Source organism: Ranitomeya imitator, chromosome 4, assembly GCF_032444005.1.
Source record: "Ranitomeya imitator isolate aRanImi1 chromosome 4, aRanImi1.pri, whole genome shotgun sequence".
Lineage (NCBI taxonomy): Eukaryota > Metazoa > Chordata > Amphibia > Anura > Dendrobatidae > Ranitomeya > Ranitomeya imitator.
This window is the reverse complement of record NC_091285.1, coordinates 23,657,181-23,684,403: the sequence shown is the minus strand read 5'-3', so window position 1 is coordinate 23,684,403 and position 27,223 is coordinate 23,657,181. Positions and strand designations below refer to the sequence as shown.

The 27,223-nt window shown below is 47.7% G+C and overlaps 1 protein-coding gene across 2 annotated transcripts in view; it reads left to right on the top strand.

Moving 5' to 3' along the window:
* Positions 1-3,454: 3,454 nt before the first annotated feature.
* Positions 3,455-27,223, top strand: part of PACSIN2 (protein kinase C and casein kinase substrate in neurons 2) — an 84,187-nt gene continuing 60,418 nt past the window's right edge. For both annotated transcript variants that reach the window (XM_069763360.1, XM_069763357.1), the window contains exon 1: positions 3,455-3,547. The gene's annotated coding sequence lies outside the window, so the exon portion shown is untranslated. The remainder of the gene's footprint in view (positions 3,548-27,223) is intronic.

The following is a 27,223-nucleotide window of genomic DNA, read 5'->3' as shown; positions in this document are numbered from 1 at the left end:
GCCACAATCTCACTTTCCTATTCCCGAGATAGCGGAGTCAAGAAAAATCTGGTGACCATTGAGCTTGCTCTTTACGCCCTTTGAATAGTTCTGGGTATATTCTGATAGCATCGCCAAGGGAAGATCTCAGCCATGTTCTTACGATGCATTTCTTTTGCAGTGATTTTCTGAAAACTGACAGGTTTTCCTCCAGGATTGCCCTGTATCTAGCTTCATCCATCAACTCTGAACAGCTTCCCTGCCCCTGCTGAAGAAAAGCCTCCCCACAGCATGATGCTGCCACCACCATGTGTGACAGTGGGGATGGTGTTTTCAAGGTGTTGTGCAGTGTTAGTTTTCCACTACACACTTGTCACTCTTCTTGTGGAGTATAGAACTAATAGTTATCGTTTGGTCAGATTCTCCCTTCTGAGCTGTGGATCTCCTCATCTCCTCCAGGGTGACCGTGGGCTTCTTGCCTCCTTCTCTAATTAGCGTTCTCCTCGCTTGGGATGTCCACCTACATGGACGGCCATGTCTTGGTAGGTTTGCACTTGTGCCATACTCCTTCCATTTGTGCATGTTGTCAGATGTCCAGATCTTGAGCTATTTATTTTATTTTATATAGCCTAACCCTGTTTTACACTTTTCCACAACTTTATCCTTGACTTGTCTGGTGGGCTCCTTGGTTTTCGTGATGTTGTTCGATCCTTAATGTTCTCAAACAAACCTCTGAGCTGTAGTTATACTGAGAATAAATTACAGACCAGGTGGACTCAACTTATTAATTTTGGATTTCTGGAAGCGATTGGTCATTTGGGATTTTATTTAGGGGTATCGGACGACAGGGGGTTGAATACATATGCACGTCAACACGATCTCTGCAACAGATCTTCCTGGTTGCCCCGGGCTTATGTTTGTGATACATAGACCCTGAAGTCACAATTCACACCCTAATACCTCCATCCACACCCCATAATGCAATTTCTAAAGATTTTTTTGGCCCAGTGCTTGTGCCCCTTTCCCAAGCCTTCTGTTATCTGCTGGAGCAGCTAGTGTTACCCGTCCTGCCTCCCGAACCATCTGTCCCTTTCAGCTGCTCATTTCATTTATTCCATCATCCCGGCTGGCGCACGTGAATCTCCTCTCGTCACCCGTCACCGCCGCTGCCAGGCGGCAGAACAAAACGTCTCTTGATCACATCAAAGATTGGGCTGGATTCTAGATATATAAAAAAAACAACAACCTGCTTGAGCCGTGAGATCACAGGATGCGAGTTAAGTGAGATCTGTCAATAAAAAAAGAATAAAAATAGCCGAGCAGATGAAAATCCTCAGAGTTCCCTGCCGGGAGATGAGTAAATGAAAATGACAGCCGGATTAGAGATGGGAAAACTCCTACTGCTGGATCAGATTAGGAAAACATGGCCGCTTTCTTCCAGAAACAGCGCCACTTCTGCCTACAGGCTGGGTGCGGTATTGCAGCTTGGTTTTTGTTGCAGATTTCACCCAGATTTCACTCAAGTTTTCTAAAATCTCGTACACGACGCTGTAAGATGCGGTGGAATCTCTGGATGGAAAAAACTGATGGAAAATCGGCTCCTCGTAGGAACCTCAGAACATCCCCGAGGCGAGAAGAGTCTGTACCGAGAAGGTCAGAGACCGTGCGTGTGACTGTGCGCCGGCTCCGATCTCCCGAGATCACCCCGGCCATTATAGACGGTGGGGGCACACAGGTTATCGTTACGGGGGCACTCAGGTTATTGTTACGGGGGCACTCAGATTCCTGTTATGGGGGCTCTCCTATCACTGTGGGGGCACACAGGTTCCTGTTATGGGGGCTTTCCTATCACAGTGGGGGCACTCGGGTTCCTGTTATGGAGGCCCTCCTATCACTGTGGGGGCACACAGGTTCCTGTTATGGGGGCACTGCTATCACTGTGGGGGCACACAGGTTCCTGTTATGGGGGCTCTGCTATCACTGTGGGGGCACACGTTCCTGTTATGGGGGCTCTCCTATCACTGTGGGGGCACACAGGTTCCTGTTATGGGGGCTCTCCTATTACTGTGGGGGCACACGGGTTCTTGTTATGGTGGCTTTCCTATCACTGTGGGGGCACACGGGTTCCTGTTATGGGGGCTTTCCTATCACTGTGGGGGCACTTGGGTTCCTGTTATGGAGGCCCTCCTATCACTGTGGGGGCACACAGGTTCCTGTTATGGGGCTCTGCTATCACTGTGGGGGCACACAGGTTCCTGTTATGGGGGCTCTCCTATTACTGAGGGGGCACACAGGTTCCTGTTATGAGGGCTCTCCTATCACTGTAGGGGCACAGGTTCCTGTTATGGGGTCTCATTACTGTGGGGGCACACAGGTCCCTATTATGGGGGCTCTCCTATCACTGTGGGGGCACACGGGTTCCTGTTATGGGGGCACTCGGGTTCCTGTTATGGAGGCCCTCCTATCACTGTGGGGGCACACAGGTTCCTGTTATGGGGGGCTCCTATCACTGTGGGGGCACACGGGTTCCTGTTATGGGGGGCTCTCCTATCACTGTGGGGGCACACGGGTTCCTGTTATGGGGGGCTCTCCTATCACTGTGGGGGCACACGGGTTCCTGTTATGGGGGGCTCTCCTATTACTGTGGGGGCACACGGGTTCCTGTTATGGGGGGCTCTCCTATCACTGTGGGGGCACACGGGTTCCTGTTATGGGGGCTCTCCTATCACTGTGGGGGCACACGGGTTCCTGTTATGGGGGCACTCGGGTTCCTGTTATGGAGGCCCTCCTATCACTGTGGGGGCACACAGGTTCCTGTTATGGGGGGCTCCTATCACTGTGGGGGCACACGGGTTCCTGTTATGGGGGGCTCTCCTATCACTGTGGGGGCACACGGGTTCCTGTTATGGGGGGCTCTCCTATCACTGTGGGGGCACACGGGTTCCTGTTATGGGGGGCTCTCCTATTACTGTGGGGGCACACGGGTTCCTGTTATGGGGGGCTCTCCTATCACTGTGGGGGCACACAGGTTCCTGTTATGGGGGGCTCTCCTATTACTGTGGGGGCACACAGGTTCCTGTTATGGGGGCTCTGCTATCACTGTGGGGGCACACGGGTTCCTGTTATGGGGGCTCTCCTATTACTGTGGGGGCACACGGGTTCCTGTTATGGGGGCTCTCCTATTACTGTGGGGGCACACAGGTTCCTGTTATGGGGGGCTCTCCTATTACTGTGGGGGCACACAGGTTCCTGTTATGGGGGCTCTCCTTCCACATCCTGGTTGTCCCTGTTGAGGAGCAGCAATGGCTCACGGCTCAGGATCTTCTTCTATCCTCCTCTCCTACGTCACCGGCCCATCGTCACGTGACCGCGTTCCACAGCTCACGTCAAAACGAGGCTTGGATTCACTTCCTATCTCCGCGAGACGCTAAGGGGCGGGCTGCAGCTGAGCCAATCGCCTGTCGGTAGTCGTGGTATCTGGGTGTGGCTGGGGAAGGCTGCAGATTGCAGAAGCTCCCGCCTGACAGGGAACCGACCGAGAGGGGAGCGGCGGAGCCGGGAGCGGGAGGTAATGCGGCAGTGTTCGCGCGGGGCTTCCGTTACACTGTGTCAGTGCTGCTCCCTGTCCGCGTCCCCACGTGTGCTCGCCCCTGTATTCTCCCTCGCTGGGGGGTTATTCCGTATATAGCTGTCAGGGCATGCTGGGAGTTGTAGTTTTGCTGCAGATGGAAATCCACAGGTTAGATATTGATGGCTTAAAGGGAATGTTTGTGTTGTGGCCGGAAAATCCCTGTAATCGGGCACATTCCTTTAATGCAGCATCAACCAGAACTGATTCATTGACCTCTAGAGCTTGTGATGATTATTGATCAGGCTGAGCTGTGTGTGCAGGGGGGCGGTGTAGCTGAGCTGTGTGTGTGCAGGGGGGGCGGTGTAGCTGAGCTGTGTGTGTGTGCAGGGGGGCGGTGTAGCTGAGCTGTGTGTGCAGGGGGGCGGTGTAGCTGAGCTGTGTGTGTGCAGGGGGGCGGTGTAGCTGCGCTGTGTGTGTGCAGGGGGGGTGGTGTAGCTGAGCTGTGTGTGTGTGCAGGGGGGCGGTGTAGCTGAGCTGTGTGTGTGCAGGGGGGCGGTGTAGCTGAGCTGTGTGTGTGCAGGGGGGCGGTGTAGCTGAGCTGTGTGTTTGCAGGGGGGGTGGTGTAGCTGAGCTGTGTGTGTGTGCAGGGGGGGCGGTGTAGCTGAGCTGTGTGTGTGCAGGGGGGGCGGTGTAGCTGAGCTGCGTGTGTGTGCAGGGGGGGCGGTGTAGCTGAGCTGCGTGTGTGTGCAGGGGGGGCGGTGTAGCTGAGCTGTGTGTGTGTGCAGGGGGGGCGGTGTAGCTGAGCTGTGTGTGTGCAGGGGGGGGCGGTGTAGCTGAGCTGTGTGTGCAGGGGGGGGCGGTGTAGCTGAGCTGTGTGTGTGCAGGGGGGGCGGTGTAGCTGAGCTGTGTGTGTGTAGGGGGCGGTGTAGCTGAGCTGTGTGTGTGTGCAGGGGGGGCGGTGTAGCTGAGCTGTGTGTGTGTGCAGGGGGGGCGGTGTAGCTTAGCTGTGTGTGTGCAATCTGTACCCATTATCTGCGGGTTCCTGTCGGTGTATGTACTGCGGCCCATTCACCGCCTGCTGGGAGGATTCTCCGCTCTGCGCCTTCTGCTTTGTGATGTGACGGCCAGTGTGACCACCTGTCAGCGGAGGGCGGTGCGTGTGCGAAGCAGCATAGGTGCTTTTATCTTTTTTCTTTCCTCACTACCTGTAAATGATGTATTAGTGTTTAGAGCAGCATTAACTATTCTTCAGGCTTCAGAGCTGTAATCTCCCAGCACATGTTGTAGGAGCTCAGGTCAGATGTTGGCGAAGCGCTTATCATGTTTGTTCATTGTCCATCGACAAAATAATGAGTGCAGCTCTGGAGTATAATACAGGATGTAACTCAGGATCAGTAATGTAATGTATGTACACAGTGACTGCACCAGCAGAATAGTGAGTGCAGCTCTGGAGTATAATACAGGATGTAACTCAGGATCAGTAATGTAATGTATGTACACAGTGACTGCACCAGCAGAATAGTGAGTGCAGCTCTGGAGTATAATACAGGATGTAACTCAGGATCAGTAATGTAATGTATGTACACAGTGACTGCACCAGCAGAATAGTGAGTGCAGCTCTGGGGTATAATACAGGATGTAACTCAGGATCAGTAATGTAATGTATGTACACAGTGACTGCACCGGCAGAATAGTGAGTGCAGCTCTGGGGTATAATACAGGATGTAACTCAGGATCAGTAATGTAATGTATGTACACAGTGACTGCACCAGCAGAATAGTGAGTGCAGCTCTGGAGTATAATACAGGATGTAACTCAGGATCAGTAATGTATGTACACAGTGACTGCACCAGCAGAATAGTGAGTGCAGCTCTGGGGTATAATACAGGATGTAACTCAGTAATGTATGTGCACAGTGAGTGCAGCTCTGGAGTGTACGTTTTTACCATTTGGGAAGTGACCCTTGTCGTTATAAATGTCGGCACTTGAGTGCAGTGTGAGGCTCCAGTGATCCTTGGCTCGGGCTCTGGTGACGATGTAGTAACCATCATCTCCACTCCCAGTAACTCAGTAAATTGTGATTCATGCAGGTTAGTAACTGGTTGTGGGCAGGAGCTGCACGCCCTCCATGTTTCGCCCTCCATGTTTCGCCCTCCATGTTTCCTTGCCGGGAGTGATGTCATCACCTTGGTATGAGATAGCGGAGTCTTCCTGCTCGGTGGCACATGCTGGCGGCGTTCTCCTGTGTTTTTAGCCACCAGGTCCCATAAAGGAGCGTCCTATGGATACAAGTCCTCAAAATGGACATTTTTTTTCCCCTGGAGCCTGGATATAATTGCACTGTGTGAGTGAGCCCTTTCACATGGGTGTCAGCGAGTAGGAAAAAAAAAATCATAGTTGATTAACTTGCGGATTGGCAGGGGTCCGACTTTTGGGGACCTGTCCGAAATGCTCTGTACTTGACGTCCTCTGGATTGCTCCCCCCCCCCTGGTTCATAAGGGGTTACCACTATATGTTTGCGGAGCACAAACCCCGCAGAGATCACCGTGTGATGTCAGACCGCGGCGGTGTAAATCCAGAGATCAGCCGCGTTCTGCCCTCCGGCCTTTTTTTATTATTATTATTTCTTCCACCCAGGATGGTTATTTGGTTTACTAAGGAAAATGCAATTAACTCGCGAGAACGACACAACGCCTGTGATGAAGCGTGTGATTGTGCGGTCGTCTGGTGTTTGCAGAACTAATCCCATCCCCCCATAATCACTACTGTAGCCCGTAGATTCTAAATTAATAAAAAATTGCCCAAAAAATGTTCCTGAGCCTCTGGCTTACATCCCGAAATCTTCCTCGCCTTGGTAAGATAATCCGGAGCAGTTGTTGCTGGCTTGCATTGCATTGGCTGCAGTTCGTAAACCGCCTGTGACAGGCACGCTGCTGCTCTGGCACGGCCTGTTGCCTCTCCTGGGTGTACCGCCTGTGACATGCACGCTGCTGCTCTGGCACGGCCTGTTGCCTCTCCTGGGTGTACCGCCTGTGACAGGCACGCTGCTGCTCTGACACGGCCTGTTGCCTCTCCTGGGTGTACCGCCTGTGACATGCACACTGCTGCTCTGGCACGGCCTGTTAACTCTCCTGGGTGTACCGCCTGTTAAAGGCACGCTGCTGCTCTGGCACGGCCTGTTGCCTCTCCTGGGTGTACCGCCTGTGACATGCACGCTGCTGCTCTGGCACGGCCTGTTGTCTCTCCTGGGTGTACCGCCTTGTGGAGAAATATGCGTATATATATCTATATGTGTGTGGTGACATATGCCTAGGGTTATTCGTGTGACTAGTAATAATGTAACATCTGTCCTGAAGGAAAGTCGCACCTAGGTGTTAATAGGTACTTCCTTGGGACTAGTAGAAATTGTCTCCATATCTCACCATGAGGTCTAGCTAGGGCCAAGAAGAAAGGTAACATTTGGCACCTCCTAGGTCTTGGAGGGGTGATGCTAATTGCGGCCTGAGGGCATCTTTTCACAAGTGTCTCAGGAGAAAAATAATATATTCATTAGTAGCGCGGTTGTGGCCAATCAACAAGCCATCAATTATGATATTAACCTGAGGGGCCGGTCTAGAAACCTGACCTCCAGACCAAAGTTATAAATTTAGGCTGCAGACAGATAATTGTGTTCACATGTGAGGGCTGCCTGAGAAGCTGGTGTGATCCAATCTACATTCGTCCTACCCTCAGGGAGCAGAAAGAAACTACCAGTTAGATAATTTCTGTAAGTTTCTCCTGTTATTTTGATACTGTTTTGCATAAGTTGTATGTCTTTTTATCATCATGTTTTATACCTTTTTCTTATTGTAAGCATTGAACCTTTTGTTATTAAAGTATAAAACTTTACAAGTTGAACCTTGAATGTTGTAAAAGAATCCATAGCATAAGGTGTGTGAGCCTTATGAGTGATAGACATATTTTTATTAGTAGTATTATTTCTGGGACTCATCGCCCGTGTATTCGATGAGTGGTGGCAGCGCGTATGAGCGGGTGTGTGGCCTAGGTCGGTGTGTGATTTATGCTCCAGTTACAGCATAGGACAGAGGTTGAATGCTGGACTGAGAGTGGGGAGATAGATTAACCCTTGCAGGCACAACCCCAAGTCACGTGTGAGAGCAGACACGTGACGAATAAGTGACACCACGGAGTAGGGATCCGTGACACGCCTGTTACATGCACGCTGCTGCTCTGGCACGGCCTGTTGCCTCTCCTGGGTGTACTGCCTGCGACATGCACGCTGCTGCTCTGGCACGGCCTGTTGCCTCTCCTGGGTGTACTGCCTGCGACATGCACGCTGCTGCTCTGGCACGGCCTGTTGCCTCTCCTGGGTGTACTGCCTGCGACATGCACGCTGCTGCTCTGGCACGGCCTGTTGCCTCTCCTGGGTGTACCGCCTGGGACATGCACGCTGCTGCTCTGGCACGGCCTGTTGCCTCTCCTGGGTGTACCGCCTGGGACATGCACGCTGCTGCTCTGTCACGGCCTGTTGCCTCTCCTGGGTGTACCGCCTGTTACATGCATGCTGCTGCTCTGGCACGGCCTGTTGCCTCTCCTGGGTGTACTGCCTGCGACATGCACGCTGCTGCTCTGGCACGGCCTGTTGCCTCTCCTGGGTGTACCGCCTGTGACAGGCACGCTGCTGCTCTGGCACGGCCTGTTGCCTCTCCTGGGTGTACCGCCTGTGACAGGCACGCTGCTGCTGTGGCACGGCCTGTTGCCTCTCCTGGGTGTACCGCCTGTGACAGGCATGCTGCTGCTCTGGCACGGCCTGTTGCCTCTCCTGCTCCTTACTCCTTTCCTGTGACTCTTCAGCATATTTCTCAGAATTTGGATGTAGTTTTACACATTTTAGCTTTAGTAATTGCATCTTTTTTTTTTTCTAGTCTCATTTTCTGAAACGCCGTTTTCTCAGTAGCCGTGAGACCCCCGCGCCTCGTCTCGCACCGCGCACCGGTTTTTTCTTGTTTCTTCCATTCCGATGTCTTTTCTTTCTTTTCACTTGTTGGTGTCAGGCATCAGAAGCGCCCACATTGTGTGTGTGTAAAGAGCTCATCTGATAATAGAGGACAATGACTGCGCCGCGGCTGCCATTGTATTCCCTACTTGTGCTATGTAAGCTGAATGTGCTGGTGTGTGCGCCCGGCATTTAAAGCCATTAATCCGCATTGTATTCCTCGTGAAGGGCCATTAAACGTCATAGGAAAGGAAAAAAAAAAGGATACAGTTTACAGCTGTGATGCTTTTGTCCTCTGTTATCATCCAGGGCACAGTGCGGTTATTGCCAGTGCTGACCTTGGCCTGTGCAGCTGCCTGCACCAATCCTACCCTCCAGCACAGTGTGTACTGGAACGCAGCCGCAGAATGTCACCCAGAGCAACAGGTTGTGCATTGTCTGGTGGTATTATTTATTAGAGGTGCTGTTATGTGGAGGTGTTCTGCACTGTATAGTCATATTATTTTAATATTGCCCAGCACAAGGTTCAGCTTTGGATTCTTGGCAGTAGTCGCTCCTTCCTTCCATCCCTGGAGGCTTTCTGTAATCCTATACAGGTGCAGATGAAGATCCATCGTAGGATGCGGCCATGTAAGGGTCACATGTTTATTTCATGAAGATGGTCAGAAGGGTAGTGTTATCTAGATGCATTACTGATCCTGAATTACCTCCTGTATTATACTCCAGAGCTGCACTCACTATTCTGCTGGTGCAGACACTGTGTACATACATTACTGATCCCGAGTTACATCCTGTATTATACTCCAGAGCTGCACTCACTATTCTGCTGGTGCAGTCACTGTGTACATACATTACATTACTGATCCTGAGTTACCTCCTGTATTATACCCCAGAGCTGCACTCACTATTCTGCTGGTGCAGTCACTGTGTACATACATTACATTACTGATCCTGAGTTACATCCTGTATTATACCCCAGAGCTGCACTCACTATTCTGCTGGTGCAGTCACTGTGTACATACATTACATTACTGATCCTGAGTTACATCCTGTATTATACCCCAGAGCTGCACTCACTATTCTGCTGGTGCAGTCACTGTGTACATACATTACATTACTGATCCTGAGTTACATCCTGTATTATACTCCAGAGCTGCACTCACTATTCTGCTGGTGCAGTCACTGTGTACATACATTACATTACTGATCCTCGACTGATCCTGAGTTACATCCTGTATTATACCCCAGAGCTGCACTCACTATTCTGCTGGTGCAGTCACTGTGTACATACATTACTGATCCTGAGTTACCTCCTGTATTATACCCCAGAGCTGCACTCACTATTCTGCTGGTGCAGTCCCTGTGTACATACATTACATTACTGATCCTGAGTTACATCCTGTATTATACTCCAGAGCTGCACTCACTATTCTGCTGGTGCAGTCACTGTGTACATACATTACTGATCCTGAGTTACCTCCTGTATTATACCCCAGAGCTGCACTCACTATTCTGCTGGTGCAGTCACTGTGTACATACATTACATTACTGATCCTGAGTTACATCCTGTATTATACTCCAGAGCTGCACTCACTATTCTGCTGGTGCAGTCACTGTGTACATACATTACATTACTGATCCTGAGTTACCTCCTGTATTATACCCCAGAGCTGCACTCACTATTCTGCTGGTGCAGTCACTGTGTACATACATTACATTACTGATCCTGAGTTACATCCTGTATTATACTCCAGAGCTGCACTCACTATTATGTACGCAGTGACTGTGTACATACATTACATTACTGATCCTGAGTTACATCCTGTATTATACTCCAGAGCTGCGCTCACTATTCTGCTGGTGCAGTCACTGTGTACATACATTACATTACTGATCCTGAGTTACATCCTGTATTATACTCCAGAGCTGCACTCACTATTCTGCTGGTGCAGTCACTGTGTACATACATTACATTACTGATCCTGAGTTACATCCTGTATTATACCCCAGAGCTGCACTCACTATTCTGCTGGTGCAGTCACTGTGTACATACATTACATTACTGATCCTGAGTTACATCCTGTATTATACTCCAGAGCTGCGCTCACTATTCTGCTGGTGCAGTCACTGTGTACATACATTACATTACTGATCCTGAGTTACATCCTGTATTATACCCCAGAGCTGCACTCACTATTCTGCTGGTGCAGTCACTGTGTACATACATTACATTACTGATCCTGAGTTACATCCTGTATTATACTCCAGAGCTGCGCTCACTATTCTGCTGGTGCAGTCACTGTGTACATACATTACATTACTGATCCTGAGTTACATCCTGTATTATACCCCAGAGCTGCGCTCACTATTCTGCTGGTGCAGTCACTGTGTACATACATTACATTACTGATCCTGAGTTACATCCTGTATTATACTCCAGAGCTGCGCTCACTATTCTGCTGGTGCAGTCACTGTGTACATACATTACATTACTGATCCTGAGTTACATCCTGTATTATACTCCAGAGCTGCACTCACTATTCTGCTGTGCAGTCACTGTGTACATACATTACATTACTGATCCTGAGTTACATCCTGTATTATACTCCAGAGCTGCGCTCACTATTCTGCTGGTGCAGTCACTGTGTACATACATTACATTACTGATCCTGAGTTACATCCTGTATTATACCCCAGAGCTGCGCTCACTATTCTGCTGGTGCAGTCACTGTGTACATACATTACATTACTGATCCTGAGTTACATCCTGTATTATACTCCAGAGCTGCACTCACTATTCTGCTGGTGCAGTCACTGTGTACATACATTACATTACTGATCCTGAGTTACATCCAGTATTATACCCCAGAGCTGCACTCACTATTCTGCTGGTGCAGTCACTGTGTACATACATTACATTACTGATCCCGAGTTACATCCAGTATTATACCCCAGAGCTGCACTCACTATTCTGCTGGTGCAGTCACTGTGTACATACATTACATTACTGATCCTGAGTTACATCCTGTATTATACCCCAGAGCTGCACTCACTATTCTGCTGGTGCAGTCACTGTGTACATACATTACATTACTGATCCTGAGTTACATCCTGTATTATACTCCAGAGCTGCACTCACTGTTCTGCTGGTGCAGTCACTGTGTACATACATTACATTACTGATCCTGAGTTACCTCCTGTATTATACTCCAGAGCTGCACTCACTATTCTGCTGGTGCAGTCACTGTGTACATACATTACTGATCCTGAGTTACCTCCTGTATTATACTCCAGAGCTGCACTCACTATTCTGCTGGTGCAGTCACTGTGTACATACATTACATTACTGATCCTGAGTTACCTCCTGTATTATACTCCAGAGCTGCACTCACTATTCTGCTGGTGCAGTCACTGTGTACATACATTACATTACTGATCCTGAGTTACATCCTGTATTATACCCCAGAGCTGCACTCACTATTCTGCTGGTGCAGTCCCTGTGTACATACATTACATTACTGATCCTGAGTTACATCCTGTATTATACTCCAGAGCTGCACTCGCTATTATGTACGCAGTGACTGCACCAGCAGAATAGTGGGTTCCTTGTGTGACGGGGTACATTGTAGCATGAGGAGGATACAAGGTCCCGCGCTCTTCCCTCCTATTCACAGTTTTGCTTTTACAGGTCCCTTATGTTCATTCTGTGCAGTCTGCTCCGGTTTGGGTGGGTGATGGTGATGATGACGATGGTGGGGGGTGTCCACTCTTCCTGTAACATTTTCCTCTCTTGAAAGGGGAAGTCTAGTAATTAGTGAGTTTGTACATACATTGTTTGGATTAGTGATGCCACGATGTTCATTGTTCTACCTACCTGGTTCCTCTTGGGTCACTGGATGAAGATCACTCTTTTTTTTTTACCATGTGTGAACAAGCCTTTATAATAAGGGAAACCTGCTTTGTAGGGGTTGTCAACTACTAAAAGGGGTCCATGGTGGTCATAAATAATAATAAATAAAAAAAAAAAAAAAGTAACATGCTCTTATTTTATCCCTTAAGTTTTCACCACCATTCCTGGGTGCTACTGCCGTATAGCCTGTGACCACTGCAGCCAGTCAGTGCTCCCTGATTGGCTGCAGTGGTCACCTGAATGGAATGCAAGACGTTTCCCGATCATGTGTGATGGTATTGATGATGGACGTCGTGTTTCCTTCTTCTCTTGGCCTGCGGATGGATCGATGTGTCTCTGTAGGGAGGGACGGGGTGAGACTGTCACTCATTTGCTCCACAATGGGAAATAATAAGGGAAAAAAAAGAATCTTTTCACAGCTTCCTCCATTATTTCCTCTGCCGGATTTTTATACTTCTCCCCCCTGCAGTCCTGCTATTATGATTGCTCGGCATAGTACAATCCGGTCTGTACGGGCGGAGAGATGAGATGCTTTTATCTTCCCCCCCCCCAACTCCATTCCCCTCCGCTGCACCCTGGGCTAAACCCTGGTCTGCATGGGTAACAACCGAAACAAGCCAGTGCTGCAGAGGCAGGCAGTCTGTTGTATGACCCCATGCTGTCCTGCTTGATGAAAAGTCACTGTTTTTGACTGCCCTAGGCTGGATAGTTTATGGGTGGGAAGGGATGGTGCTATTTTCTTCTTAAAACAGCACCACCCTTGTTTCTAGGTTGAGCATGGTATTGCAGCTCCACTGGCTAAAATGCAACCTGCAGTCTGTTTTTGGAATCTATACCATCCCTTTAAGGGAGGGGTGGAAGGAAAATCAATCTAGTTCCATTGGGACATAGTCCTGGCCACAGGTCTTGAAACACTGTTATACTATTAACTTTCCACGATATCTTTATTACTTAGGTCGGCAGAGAGTAATGGAGCCCGTGAGGTCATTTAAGGGGACTGTACATTTAATTGGATTAATTAAATTAAATGCCAAATCTCCCTTGTCCCAAAGATTTCTGTCCTGCATTGTACTCTTGACACTCCTCTTTATTGCTGGGAGGGCGTCTGGTTCATTTTAAAGGCACATAATAAATATATTTAATATCTACACCCCCCCCCCCCCCCAACATTGAAATTTGCAGCACAAAAAAGGAAGTCGTGGAATGATAGAAATCACAGGAGACGTGTTAACGATGTGCGAATGACGGAAAAAAAATGTAAGCAAAATTTTCTAAACCTCTCGATTTATTCAGCTTGGAGTACAAGATAAATCCCGACAATTACATCATTGGCTGCTATCACTGCAGTTATTAATGGTTACCTGAGGAAGGATCTGGGCAAATCATCAAGATCCTCTTCTGGCAGCTCCTGTTTAATCACCGACCCGTGATGTGCTCGATGGGAGACAAGTCTGGAGATGCTGCAGACTATGGTGGCACATTCAGAAGCACCAGTGACATGTGGCCACATCATTCTAACGCTAAGTCTAGTGTCCCTCAAATGAAGACTAAAGGGGTCCGACCGCTGTACATTGTCCCCCACAATGTAATCCTTGGAATAAGACAGGTGTGATGTTCCAACATGAAGACCTCCTCATGGCGTGGTCTCCAGACCAATCTTGGGTCTCATCGCTGAATAGGGTAGATCTCTATTGCCGTCTTGCTCTGTTCCGTGGTAGTCTGTGAGAGCGGTGGCGTGAGGGTGAAGGTCTTCACGAGGGAATATCACATCTGTCCTACAATGAGGGTGTGGGGGGTGACCTAATATATGGTAGCCGGACCCCTCTAGTCTTCATTCCATGTGCCTTAACAGCTCGGGGTTGCATTGATGTGGTAGAACCATTTGTGCCGCCTTTTCTTCTAAGGGTCCCACCAGCCATTTTTCAAAACAACTCCAGGCCGCATATTGCTCGTGCTTCTGTAAGGAGACTGTGCGGCCTTCACGTGCTACCACGGCCTGCCGAGTCTCCACACTCGATCCCATCTGGTCAGTGATTACATATGAGCTGCCAGCTGCGGATTTTGATGATTTACACAAGTGCATTCAGAAGCAGAACCTTCCTCAGACGACCATTTAATAACCGCAGTGAAAGCAGCAAAACCCCTCACTGATCCCTGCCGCTCCCGTTCTGCTGGAGAAATCCCTTTAAGGCCACTACACCACTCTTGATTTTACAGTGTTCTTTATTCAGTCAGTACAGCCGCCATTTTTATAGCGACGAATAAGCCGCACCTTTTTGACCAAATCACAACAATGGAGGAAATTCATGAAAGGGTAATTATCCATGGCAACCAATCACGGCCCAGCTTTCATTTCATATTCTACTCTTGACAAATGAAAGCTGTGATCTGATTGGTTGCTATGGGCCACAAAGACAGATTCTTTCTAGTTTTCCTCTGGCTGCCATATTACATTTGGGGTCAGTGAGTGGCGAGAAAACGTCCTCATTGTCCCCGTCTTCTAGTTCCCAGATGGGAAACACCCGGTGAAGATGTCAATACTAGTATTAGGCCGATAATGATGTGCCCTAAAAGACAGGGCTGACTGGCCATAGCAACCAATCACAGCACAGCTTTCATTTTTCAAGAGCAGAATATGGAATGAAAGCTGCGCCGTGATTGGTTGCTACAGGCAACAGACCATTTGTGTTTATATTGGTTCCATAAATCCGGCCTGTGTGCTTTCTGTGGCCCTATGGCTACTAGGGGCCCATGTAGGACTTCTGGTGCCGTAAATTTAGATTTTAATGATGTATAAATAATAAAATATCCTTTTAAATATTGCCTTCCCATATATACATGTTCTATGGCAGCATTCGGCCTCCTCTACAGCCCAGGGTGCCCTCATTGCTCTGCTAAGATTATGTCGGCACTATTTTCAGAAGCTGTAATCTCGTTTGCAGTACTTAGCCCTCTGAACGTCAGCTGTTTGCGGGCGTTTTTATTTATTTCCCCCCTCGTAGCATTGCATGTCCTTCCCTGCAGCGGTATGGATCCGCCACCGACGCGGGCATCACCTTACAGTCCCCGCGGGCACCGTTCCTCACTACAGGAGCATGAACCCGTTCTTTCTAATGTGACATTGTGCCCCGAGGACCTCCAAGGAACTTTTTGTTTTTTGCCCATTCTTGGCTGGCAGAGCAGGGGTTAATGATGGCGCATCGGTCGTCTGCAGCGTGACGCAGTCGCCTGTTTTTTTTTTTTTTTCCGTGGGCTTTCAATTTATTTTACGCACCGAGGAAAAATCTTTTTTTTTTTTTTTACTCTCACTCGTTTAATAATGTAATTCTATGCAGCGGGTAATAGGAAGCCGATCAATTATATAAAACCACACAAGATGCGTGAATTTAATGGAGAGGAATCGGAAGTAGAAGATGCTGTTATGGCACAGTCGCTGGTTGGAAAGGGAACCCTGCTCCTGGCCCCTTATTTTACTGGAAGAGGGCATGTTCTCAACTAAAAAGCCTTACTACACCCTTGGGCTACTAAAAAAAACAAAAACAAAAAAAAAAAACGCAAAAATTATCCAAAACGAGAAGTTATTAACCAATCGCCACTCACCCACCTATCTAGAAGGTTAATGGATCTATAAATAAGTGATCACCCAACCATTCCAAACCCTCTAAACCAAAACTGATGAATCGATGGGTAGAAGTGCCCCCAAACCACCCGTCTCCAACCCTGCCGAACCAGAAGGGTTAGTGATCAGTCAGGGGGTGAAGTGTCTTCAACTACTTGTCCTTCAAACCGGAAGGGTTAGGGGTCAAAGGGGGAGGCATGCCCCCAATGCTCCAAACTAGACAAGTCAGGGATCCAAGGGGATGAAGTGCCTATACAGACAGGTCAGGGATCGTTTGAAAGAAATCCTCCTAACTAAGCATCCCAGCCCCTCTCCAAGCCAAGGGTCAGGGATCGAAGGAAGAGTCAAGCCACCAACCACCCAAACTAGAAGGGTCAGGGTTCCATGGGGATGAAATGCCTACCATCCAACCATTCGACTACAGACAGGTCAGGGATCGTTTGGAAGAAATCCTCCTAACCATCCCAGCCCCTCTCCAAACTAGAAGGGTTTGATATCACAGGGGAAAAAGCCCTCCCAACCTTACAAACCAGAAGGATCAGGGATCGAAGGACGAGACCTGTCGCCAACCACCCAAACTAGAAGGGTCAGGGTTCCATGGGGATGAAATGCCTACTTCCAGCCGTTTCAATACTAACAGGTCGGGGATCGATTTGGAAGAAATTCTCCCAGCCCCACCCCGGAGTAGAAGAGTTTATCATTGGGGAGAGAAGTGTCCCCAACCCTCCAAACTAAAAGGGTGAGGGATCCATGGGGATGAAGTGTCTACCATCCAACTGTTCCAGTGCAGATGGGAGAATGATCAGGGGTCAATTTTGAAGAAACCAAACAACCTAACCCCTTCCCGAACCAGAAAGGTTGAACATCAATGGGGGAGAAGTGCCGCCAACCATCCAAACCACAAACGATGGTGATGAATGTAGTAGAAGTGCCTCCAACCAGCCTTACCCAACCCTCCATATCAAGTGTTGGGGATTGAGGGGTTCTTATCACCAAAGCTTATGGAAAACCCCATCTCATGACTGGCTTTCACCTGGGCTGACACCTCACTGTCCACCAGGATCTTCTTTTGAGGTTTGTTTCTTCTGAAGTGTCAACTGGGGTGAGAAATCTAATGGCCACCTATACAGGTCCTTCTCAAAAAATTAGCATATAGTGTTAAATTTCATTATTTACCATAATGTAATGATTACAATTAAATTTTCATATATTATAGATTCATTATCCACCAACTGAAATTTGTCAGGTCTTTTATTGTTTTAATACTGATGATTTTGGCATACAACTCCTGATAACCCAAAAAACCTGTCTCAATAAATTAGCATATCAAGAAAAGGTTCTCTAAACGACCTATTACCCTAATCTTCTGAATCAACTAATTAACTCTAAACACATGCAAAAGATACCTGAGGCTTTTATAAACTCCCTGCCTGGTTCATTACTCAAAACCCCCATCATGGGTAAGACTAGCGACCTGACAGATGTCAAGAAGGCCATCATCGACACCCTCAAGCAAGAGGGTAAGACCCAGAAAGAAATTTCTCAACAAATAGGCTGTTCCCAGAGTGCTGTATCAAGGCACCTCAATGGTAAGTCTGTTGGAAGGAAACAATGTGGCAGAAAACGCTGTACAACGAGAAGAGGAGACCGGACCCTGAGGAAGATTGTGGAGAAGGACGGATTCCAGACCTTGGGGAACCTGAGGAAGCAGTGGACTGAGTCTGGTGTGGAAACATCCAGAGCCACCGTGCACAGGCGTGTGCAGGAAATGGGCTACAGGTGCCGCATTCCCCAGGTAAAGCCACTTTTGAACCATAAACAGCGGCAGAGGCGCCTGACCTGGGCTACAGAGAAGCAGCACTGGACTGTTGCCAAGTGGTCCCAAGTTCTTTTTTCTGATGAAAGCAAATTTTGCATGTCATTCGGAAATCAAGGTGCCAGAGTCTGGAGGAAGACTGGGGAGAAGGAAATGCCAAAATGCCTGAAGTCCAGTGTCAAGTACCCACAGTCAGTGATGGTGTGGGGTGCCATGTCAGCTGCTGGTGTTGGTCCACTGTGTTTCATCAAGGGCAGGGTCAATGCAGCTAGCTATCAGGAGATTTTGGAGCACTTCATGCTTCCATCGGCTGAAATGCTTTATGGAGATGAAGATTTCATTTTTCAGCACGACCTGGCACCTGCTCACAGTGCCAAAACCACTGGTAAATGGTTTACTGACCATGGTATTACTGTGCTCAATTGGCCTGCCAACTCTCCTGACCTGAACCCCATAGAGAATCTGTGGGATATTGTGAAGAGAAAGTTGAGAGACGCAAGACCCAACACTCTGGATGATCTTAAGGCCGCTATTGAAGCATCCTGGGCCTCCATAACATCTCAGCAGTGTCACAGGCTGATTGCCTCCATGCCACGCCGCATTGAAGCAGTCATTTCTGCCAAAGGATTCCCGACCAAGTATTGAGTGCATAACTGAACATTATTATTTGATGTTTTTTTTGTTTGTTATTAAAAAACACTTTTATTTGATTGGATGGGTGAAATATGCTAATTTATTGAAACAGGTTTTTTGGATTATCAGGAGTTGTATGCCAAAATCATCAGTATTAAAACAATAAAAGACCTGACAAATTTCAGTTGGTGGATAATGAATCTATAATATATGAAAGTTTAATTGTAATCATTACATTATGGTAAATAATGAAATTTAACACTATATGCTAATTTTTTGAGAAGGACCTGTACCTAAAAGAGGGACATCCCATAAGGTAACCTCACCATTCATTGTAAACCAAGCACTGCGTTAACATTATAGTGGATGCTGGGTGCCAATGAGCAGAAGATGGCATCCTCCAAACAACCATTGAGATATGGGTTGTCTGGTTTTGCAGCTCGACTCTTCTGAAATTACCGTAATAGGACTGAGCTGCAAAATCCCACCCAACCTGTGTGCTGCTGCTGTTTTTGGAAGATGGCAGCCATGTTTTCCTAGTCTCTTGGAGTCTGGAGGGCGATCTTTCCTGTGCTATCAAGTGTGTAGGCCAAGATTTGTTCAGAACTTTTTGACTAGGCCGAGATGAGCTGGTTGTTTTCAGAAGACACTAGTTCTATGGACCTTCCAGTTGGGAAATCCCATTTTACATTGTCTGCGTAGTGAACTGTAATGTGGCTGGAGAGAAATTTTTGCAATTTTTCTTTTTTTGCAAAATGTGCAGCTATGTGTTTTCTAAACAGGATGATCTTGATGTATCAACAGAACTGGTGAACACTAGATGTGCAAATAACGGCTGAATCACGGCTTGGCTGATGGTAAAGAACCCACTAATGATGATGAGGATTGGCATCGTCAAGTGCGTTATCGTTAAAAATGACCGGACAGATCTGATTGGATTCCAAAATAGATGTTTCCCTATGAAAATATTACAAACACTTGGCTGCTTTCTTCCATATACAGCACCACCCCTGTCTGCAGGTTGGGTGTGGTATTGCAGCTTGGCCCTATTCATTTCAATGGGACTGCGCTACAAAACCAGTAACCAGGTGCCATTTTTGTAATAAAGCCGCTATGTTTTTTTTATTTTTTTTAAAGCTCGAAAACTGCTGTCCTTTTGGCTGCAATTTTCATAAACAGCGCATTACTCACCTTTCCCAGGTCCAGTACTGAGACTCCTGCTCCCTCAGTTGTTTTTTTACTGTCTGCAGTGCTGATGACACATTGACAGCCCTGCAGCCCATAACGGAGCTCAGCAGTTCTGTTCAAGTCAGTCAAAAGCCGCTGAGCTCAATGATTGGCAGCAGCAGTGACGACAGCACTGCAGACAATATCAGACACCGTGAGAAAACCGCACCTTAAGACTGGGGATTTTCGAAACTGGAAAACCCCTTTTGAAAGCTGGTATCATCTGACATTCTACAGATGTTTTCTTTTACTTTCTTTTGCATGCCTTGGGGTTTAAGGATGAACATTCACCAGGTCATTAAATTGTCCAGTTTTTACTCCTTTTATACCCGCTGCTCCCCTGAGTATTCCACTTTTTTTTTTTTCCGAAATCCGCCATACGGTTCTAGAGATATGGCCCTTTTTATTTAGTCCTAAGTTTTATGGGCGGGGCTCACGGGATTCTAAGGGGGCGTGTTTTTAGACTACTCGTAACCTGTGAGCCACGCCCCCTTGTAAAGACCATAAATCTTGGAACTAAATAAAAAGGCTCGTATCTCTGGGACCGTATGGCAGAGTTGGGGGGGAAAAAAGTGGAACACTCAGGGGAGCAGCAGGAATAAAATCAGAGCAAATACTGGTTACTTTTGACTTGGTGACAGGTCCCCCTTTAAGGCTGGCCATACACATTTTAAATATCTGTATCTTCTGACCCCTTTGATCCTACATATGCATGTATTGTTAAAGGAGTGAGGGAAGTGGGCTGGTGGTGACATCTTTAGCAGCTTCTTATTTCCTGTGGAGCCAAAGGATCGTACATGTTGAAGGCCAACTACCCCATCGTATTCTTCCCCCATCTGTGATTGGGGGGTTCATACAGCTTAGATGGTTGTCTCTGCCTGCCGACAGCGTCGGACTGGAGCACCTTGGGCCCACCAGAGAAAATCATTCTTGGGGCCCACTATGTAGCTACATAGAAATACATTCAAGACCATCAATTGTGCGGTAAAACGCGCTAATATCAGGGTGTAATATAAGGTAGTACATGTCTTAATTATGTAGCAGGGGTTGGGGTAGCCCCCTCATAGAATATAATGCAGCCACCCATAGAATATAATGCAGATTCCTCATAGAGTATAATGTAGCCTCCCCCATGGAATATAATGCAGCCCCCCTAATAGGGTATAATACAGCACCCCACAAAATATAATGCAACCCCCTCATAAGGTATAATTTAGCCCCCTCATATGGCATAATGCAGCCCCTCCACAGAATATAATGTAGCCCCTCATAGGACATAATGCAGCTCCCCTCATATAGTATGATGTAGCCCCCTCAGAGAATAATGCAGCCCCCACAGAATTATAATATAGCCCCGTCATAGGGTATAATGCAGCCCCCCGTGAAAGGGTATAATGCAGCCCCCTCCACCATCATCATTTTTCTCCCCCTCCACCATTGTACTCATTGTCTCCTTCCCCAGCACCATTGTCCTTTCCACCACTACCATCTTTGTCCTTTACACCACAACAATAATTGCTTTCTTCCCCACCATCATCATCATTGCCCCCACCACCATCATAATCATCATTGCCTCCAGCACCATAATCGTCATCATCATTGCCTCCCCCCGCACACACGCAGGCACACACACACACACACACACACACACACACACACACACACACACACACAGCACCCACTCACCTCTCCGCACGTTCCCAGCAGCCGCAGCACATCCCGGCAACTTTCTGTCTGAAACAGCCGCGCTGAATGATGACATCATCCAGCCGCGCTGATTCAGACAGGAAGTGCCGGGCAGGAAGGACGGAGTGGATCCCTGCAGCTCTGCTCTGGTCCCAAGCTGCAGGGATCGCAATCAAGGATTGCCGCCCTTTAGGTGCCTACCTCTGGGGCCCCCCATTCAGCAGCAGCGGTTGGCAGTGTTAGCCTCAGCCTGCGGCTAACGCTGCCCGCCATTAAAGTGAAATGGTATTCACGCCTCTCCACGCCCATTTTTCTTTAGCAGCGGGGACAGGCTCCTGTCCATCTGCTGCTCTCTGGCACTAGAAGGGCCCCCCTTGACTCAGGGGCCCCATAGCAGCTGGGTGTGGCGCTATTAGCGACACTCCACTGGCTGGGGAGCCCCTGGAGCAGTGGGGGGCCCTGGGCAGCTGCTGGCCAATATGCCAGCAGATGTCAGTGCCTGGGCCAGTCCGACCCTGCCTGCCGATATTCGTTGGTTTGGCTGACATTAAATCTAATCTTTTATAGCCAGTTTTAGGCATCCATCAACGATACAGCGAGGGTGGTTGGGTTCCACGCAACCTCAAGAGCTGTAATCTCCTACTTGAGTAGAAGGCTTGTCTTTGGTCATGCGTGGAGACTTAAGGGCCAGAAGCCTCTGGATGACGGCTGAAAACTGTGGAATGTTCCTCCATGAAGATGTTAGGAGTCAACAGGGTCCACCCCGGTAATTTGGCTTTATTCGGCCTTGACTGAAGATGTCTCGTTATAATGGTGTCCATCCTGGAGAGGACACGCTAATCTCTGTTGATAGACATGATGTAAAACGTGCTCCTCGCCGGTTTGTATTCCAGATTTGATCGGAGCTTCCTTTCTTTCTTCTCCTCGGTTGGTTTGATGTATGTCTGCGTCTTTTGAAAACTGGAGCAGAGTTTGCCAGAGGCAGCACGTGGATTTATCTTGGATCTTTTTCAAGGCTCGATAAGAGGGGAGACCCTTTCATGAAAGTGTTTGGAGTCGCAGAAATGTAAATGCAGTTTTTACGCTCCACTATATGATAACGCTGTGCACATTGCCAGCCAGCGTAGAGGAAATGCTCTCCTAAAGTTCCAGTATGTGTATTTGAAAGCCCTGGCGTCATTTACAGGCTGTTCTGCCTGCCCCGCTTTTTTTTTTTAAGCTGCGTCTCCTGCCTGCCCCGCTTTTTTTGCAGCTGCCTCTCCTGCCTGCCCTGCTTTTTTTGCAACTGCCTCTCCTGCCTGCCCTGCTTTTTTTGCAACTGCCTCTCCTGCCTGCCCTGCTTTTTTTGCAACTGCCTCTCCTGCCTGCCCTGCTTTTTTTGCAACTGCCTCTCCTGCCTGCCCTGCTTTTTTTGCAACTGCCTCTCCTGCCTGCCCTGCTTTTTTTGCAACTGCCTCTCCTGCCTGCCCTGCTTTTTTTGCAACTGCCTCTCCTGCCTGCCCTGCTTTTTTTGCAACTGCCTCTCCTGCCTGCCCCGCTTTTTTTGCAACTGCCTCTCCTGCCTGCCCCGTTTTTTTTTTTTTTTTTTTTTGAAGCTGCCTCTCCTGCCTGCCCTGCTTTTTTTGCAACTGCCTCTCCTGCCTGCCCTGCTTTTTTTGCAACTGCCTCTCCTGCCTGCCCTGCTTTTTTTGCAACTGCCTCTCCTGCCTGCCCTGCTTTTTTTGCAACTGCCTCTCCTGCCTGCCGCGTTTTTTTTTTTTTTTGTTTTTTTTGTTTTTTTTTAGCTGCCGCCTCTTATTCCTGCCCCGCTTTTTAAGCAGCCGTCTCTTCTGTTGGCCACCCACTTGTTGCTCCAGAATTGGAGTATAGGGAGGGCTAATGGTTTTGGCTCCAAATCTGTATTTTGCTTATTTCCCTCAGATGTCATCTATTTCCCATGGATCCCATCTACGATGGTAACATCAGCCTGTAGGACAGAAAACTAATGTGGACTGTTAAAAAATTTTTTTATAATTAAAATAATAAAATTCCAGCCATAGTAGTTGCATAATTTAAAGGGTAACATTTCTCAAACGTGGCCTAGCACCGTCCCGATGACTTGTTGTGATGCAGAAGAAATGGGACTTCTCTCTTTTCTGACCTTTTTTTTAGCTCCTTTACTTCTGAGGAGGGCTCAAGTGCACGCTGGAGAGTTATCCTGCCGCCTTCGTACATTATTCACGCCGTTGGTAAAATATTAAGTGCATGCCTCGGCTTCTTATCCTGGATTCTCTGCTGTTGTGAAATCGGCATCAAGGGTCACCAAAGTGTTTCCCTCTCCTGCTGCCTCCTAGTGGTAAGGTTAAATTCCTTGCCCTGTTCTCCATATTTTTTTTGGGTGTAACTGATCTTTTGTGGATTCCGGACTTTAAAGGGGTTTTGTAACACCCCCCCCCCCACCCACCCAGCCACCGACTGCAGTTTGTTAGCACTGATATCACTTCAACAGCGCTGCAGTCAATCGGTGATCAGTGGTTCTGTGTAGCTTTCGCCATCAACTCGACTATATACAGGGGCAAAGTAGGGTGAGCCTACTAATATCGGTCACTTCTATCTTGTGTGTATGTTGGGGTGGTCTTCTGACTCTCCTCCGAAAGGGAAGGTAATAAGGATTGAGCATATTGAATTTCAACATGACTAATCCTTTTATCACAGGGAGATGCTCCACTGCTTGAAGTGCCTGATGGCTGCGTACTCCAATCTCCCCATTGAGAACACTTGTTCACTTGCCTGAGCGTCTACGTGTATGCTGGGATCGAGAGCAAAAATGCCAGGTGACCACTGTTGACCTCCTAAGGTCTTTCTGTAGTTGGTGGCTACCAGCATTAGTGGTAGACATCCTGCCTCCCTATGCTCTTGAATGACCGTTCTGCCTGTATATGGTCCAACACCATTGAAAAGCTGAACATCAAACCTGCTATGATGGTGGACGTATTGACGATCGCACTACGACATGGCTGAAACTTGAGAAAATTGGACGACTCAAGGACTTCTCTTTTTTAGTCTTTTTTTAGGCTCGGGAAGGTATAATGTGATAGTTTGGTTTGGTCAGGATGTGGCGAGTGTCACATCTATGTCTTTGTGGTTCGTGCAGAAGTAGACTACACGGTTACAGCTTTATGGAAATCCTTTACTGACTCGTTGTTTGCCATTACCTTCCAATAATAATAATAATTACCTTCACCGTGGCCAAACTGACATAAATGGATGATCTCCAGTGCCAAATATTGGTGTTGGGAGAGGTTGTCTGGAAGTTGAGGTTTTTCGAGACGTTCGTGGCCTACGCCTTGCTCTTCATACGTGTTCTTCTTGGAGCTAATCATTTTTTGTGATGTCTTCTTCACTTATTTGTCTTTCTCTGTTTCAAAATTGCCCTGCCAATTGTGCCAAGAACGGCAGCCGATCCTATACATTTGAAAGTGCAGGGGATTGCGGCCAGCCCGAATCTCGTGCTGGGAAAAATGGACGAGGATCCATAATTTTTAAGCAAACGTCTCATTCCCTTCACTCTTGAGATTATTCAAAGAAGATCCAACCATGATATGAGTGGAATGAGCTTGCCTAATACTGTTCTATTTTTTTTAATAGGAACGAGGTATTGGGTATGTCGAAATTCCACTGCCCTATCTTTCTGTTCAGTGAAATTCTGCATTGGGAGACCCATATTCCACCAAGACATGGCCAAGTATCTATTGTGCATAGGGTAAAGGTGGTCTCCAATGGCAAATACTAGGAAAAAAGAGGAGACCTATTGGATTCCAACATGCCGATCCCTTTTATCCCCAAGAGAACCAAGCCACTTCAAGAGGATTACTTGGATGTAATGAGAAATGGTTGACTACGAATGTTCACCCAACTCTTAGCTCAAGAGGGTCGTAGTCAAAGACCAAACCCAACCAGGCTTGGGTCAAAACTGTAGACATGGCCAACTATGTCTAGACACGCAATGTCTGAGAACTAGTCCCAAAGATAGGACTGTTGGGTGGACACTTAAATCCAACATGCCCAATCTATTCTTTCCACCATCATTGGCTGGATTGTTATGGAGTCACCAAAGTACTGACTGACACACTTAGGTCTAGTTTACGTGCAGTGCCAAACTTGGTTGTTTATCTAATGACCTTGACATGACAAGACAGAAGTCTTCATATGAAATCTTTTTAAGCTCGATGTGGTCACAACATCTTTACCTCCACGTGTCTCAGCAGGTCGTGATACGGGCAGTCACGTTTTCTCGTGTCCCTCCATGAGTTCTATCGTCAGGTTCATCTTCTCGTCTTTCCTGGGAGTGCCGGGCCAGAGGGTGTGTATGGGATTTAATTTTGGAATTGCTAATTATCATTTTGAACTCTACTGCAGTATTATTAGGAACGTCCATGCTTACAGTAGGGCCGGGACACCGTAAACATATACTTGTAATAATAGTACCTGACGTTCCAAAAACAGGTTTTCCATCGGAGCTCCTGATTCTCCTACGTGTCAGGTTTTGGTGATTGAGTCATAGGTGGAATTTACGACGTTTGACGAGATGTTCTTATTTTGACCTCTTCATTTCCCCCGTGATGTAAGACAACTTTTTTATTTGAAATCAGAAGTTTTGAAAGACTCCTGCACCACTTCCAAAATTGCCTTCTGGGTGTTTCGAGAACCGCCAAGCTAGGTTCTTTTGGAATGCTTTACGTGGACATCCCAAATGGACCTCTCGTGGTGGAAAGACGGCGCATGTACAATTGTTTTTTCCTCTTTGTGGATGGGGGAATGCTAGATATTCTGCACATGCGTAGGGTTCTAGGGTCGTCATCTTTCTCAAACTGGGGCATGTGCAGATAGACAATGATTTCTGTGCCTACAATCTGGGCGTTCTCGGTTTTCTGGCAGCGACACAGATGATGACCCTAAGAGTCTTGCGCATGTCGATTATTTCCGCAGAAGTAAGATGGGGATCTGCATATCAGCTGAATCATTGATTCTTCCGCCCACCATGCATAGCTCATTTCCCGAAACGTGTTATGGATCTAGTTTGATGCGTCATCCATGTCGGTCAAGGGGGGGAAAGGGGCTGGCTTGGTGACCCTTCTACAGGATACTTTGCGGGTTTGATCATGCCCAGTAGACACTTCAACTCTAATGGTCATTGGGCACAGATATAGAAAGCTCTTTATGTCCTACATCTTGGGAACATCAAAGGTGTCGGCACAGGGGCTGTTAAACTTTTTATCGGGGGTCGTTCTCCAGTGGAGAAATGGATGGACAAGGAGATCTCTTGGCTGGAGGTTCTAAGCAAGGTGGCTCCTGAAGAAGGTGTCTAAATACATGGAGGTCCAGAAATTGGGTAATATATTGAGATGAGTCACATTTTCTACTTTTATTTTTAATTTTCCTCTGAAGTCTCACTACCGCTTCCTCCTTGGTTTTCCTGTGACCTGTAATATCACATAATTGACTTTTTGATCCAAATGTCGCCCGTGTTGTGTCTTGTTGCCCGGAACAATGAGCTGTTTTATGTCATTGATGGGGGGAGGGAGGGGGGGGGGCATGGAGATGATCTGTAATACTTACTGTAGACGTGAAAGACACCGGCGGGTGGTGTGTATATTTTCACCATCTTTTTTTTTTTTTGGCTGACATCCTTGCTCCGAGGTCGTCATGTTTTTGATTTGAGATCTCGCCGTGTTTTTCTAAAAACAGCCCCTTTTTATTAAATCGTCAGCAGCTTCGTAGACTTGTGCTCAGCGCTTCCTCGTCT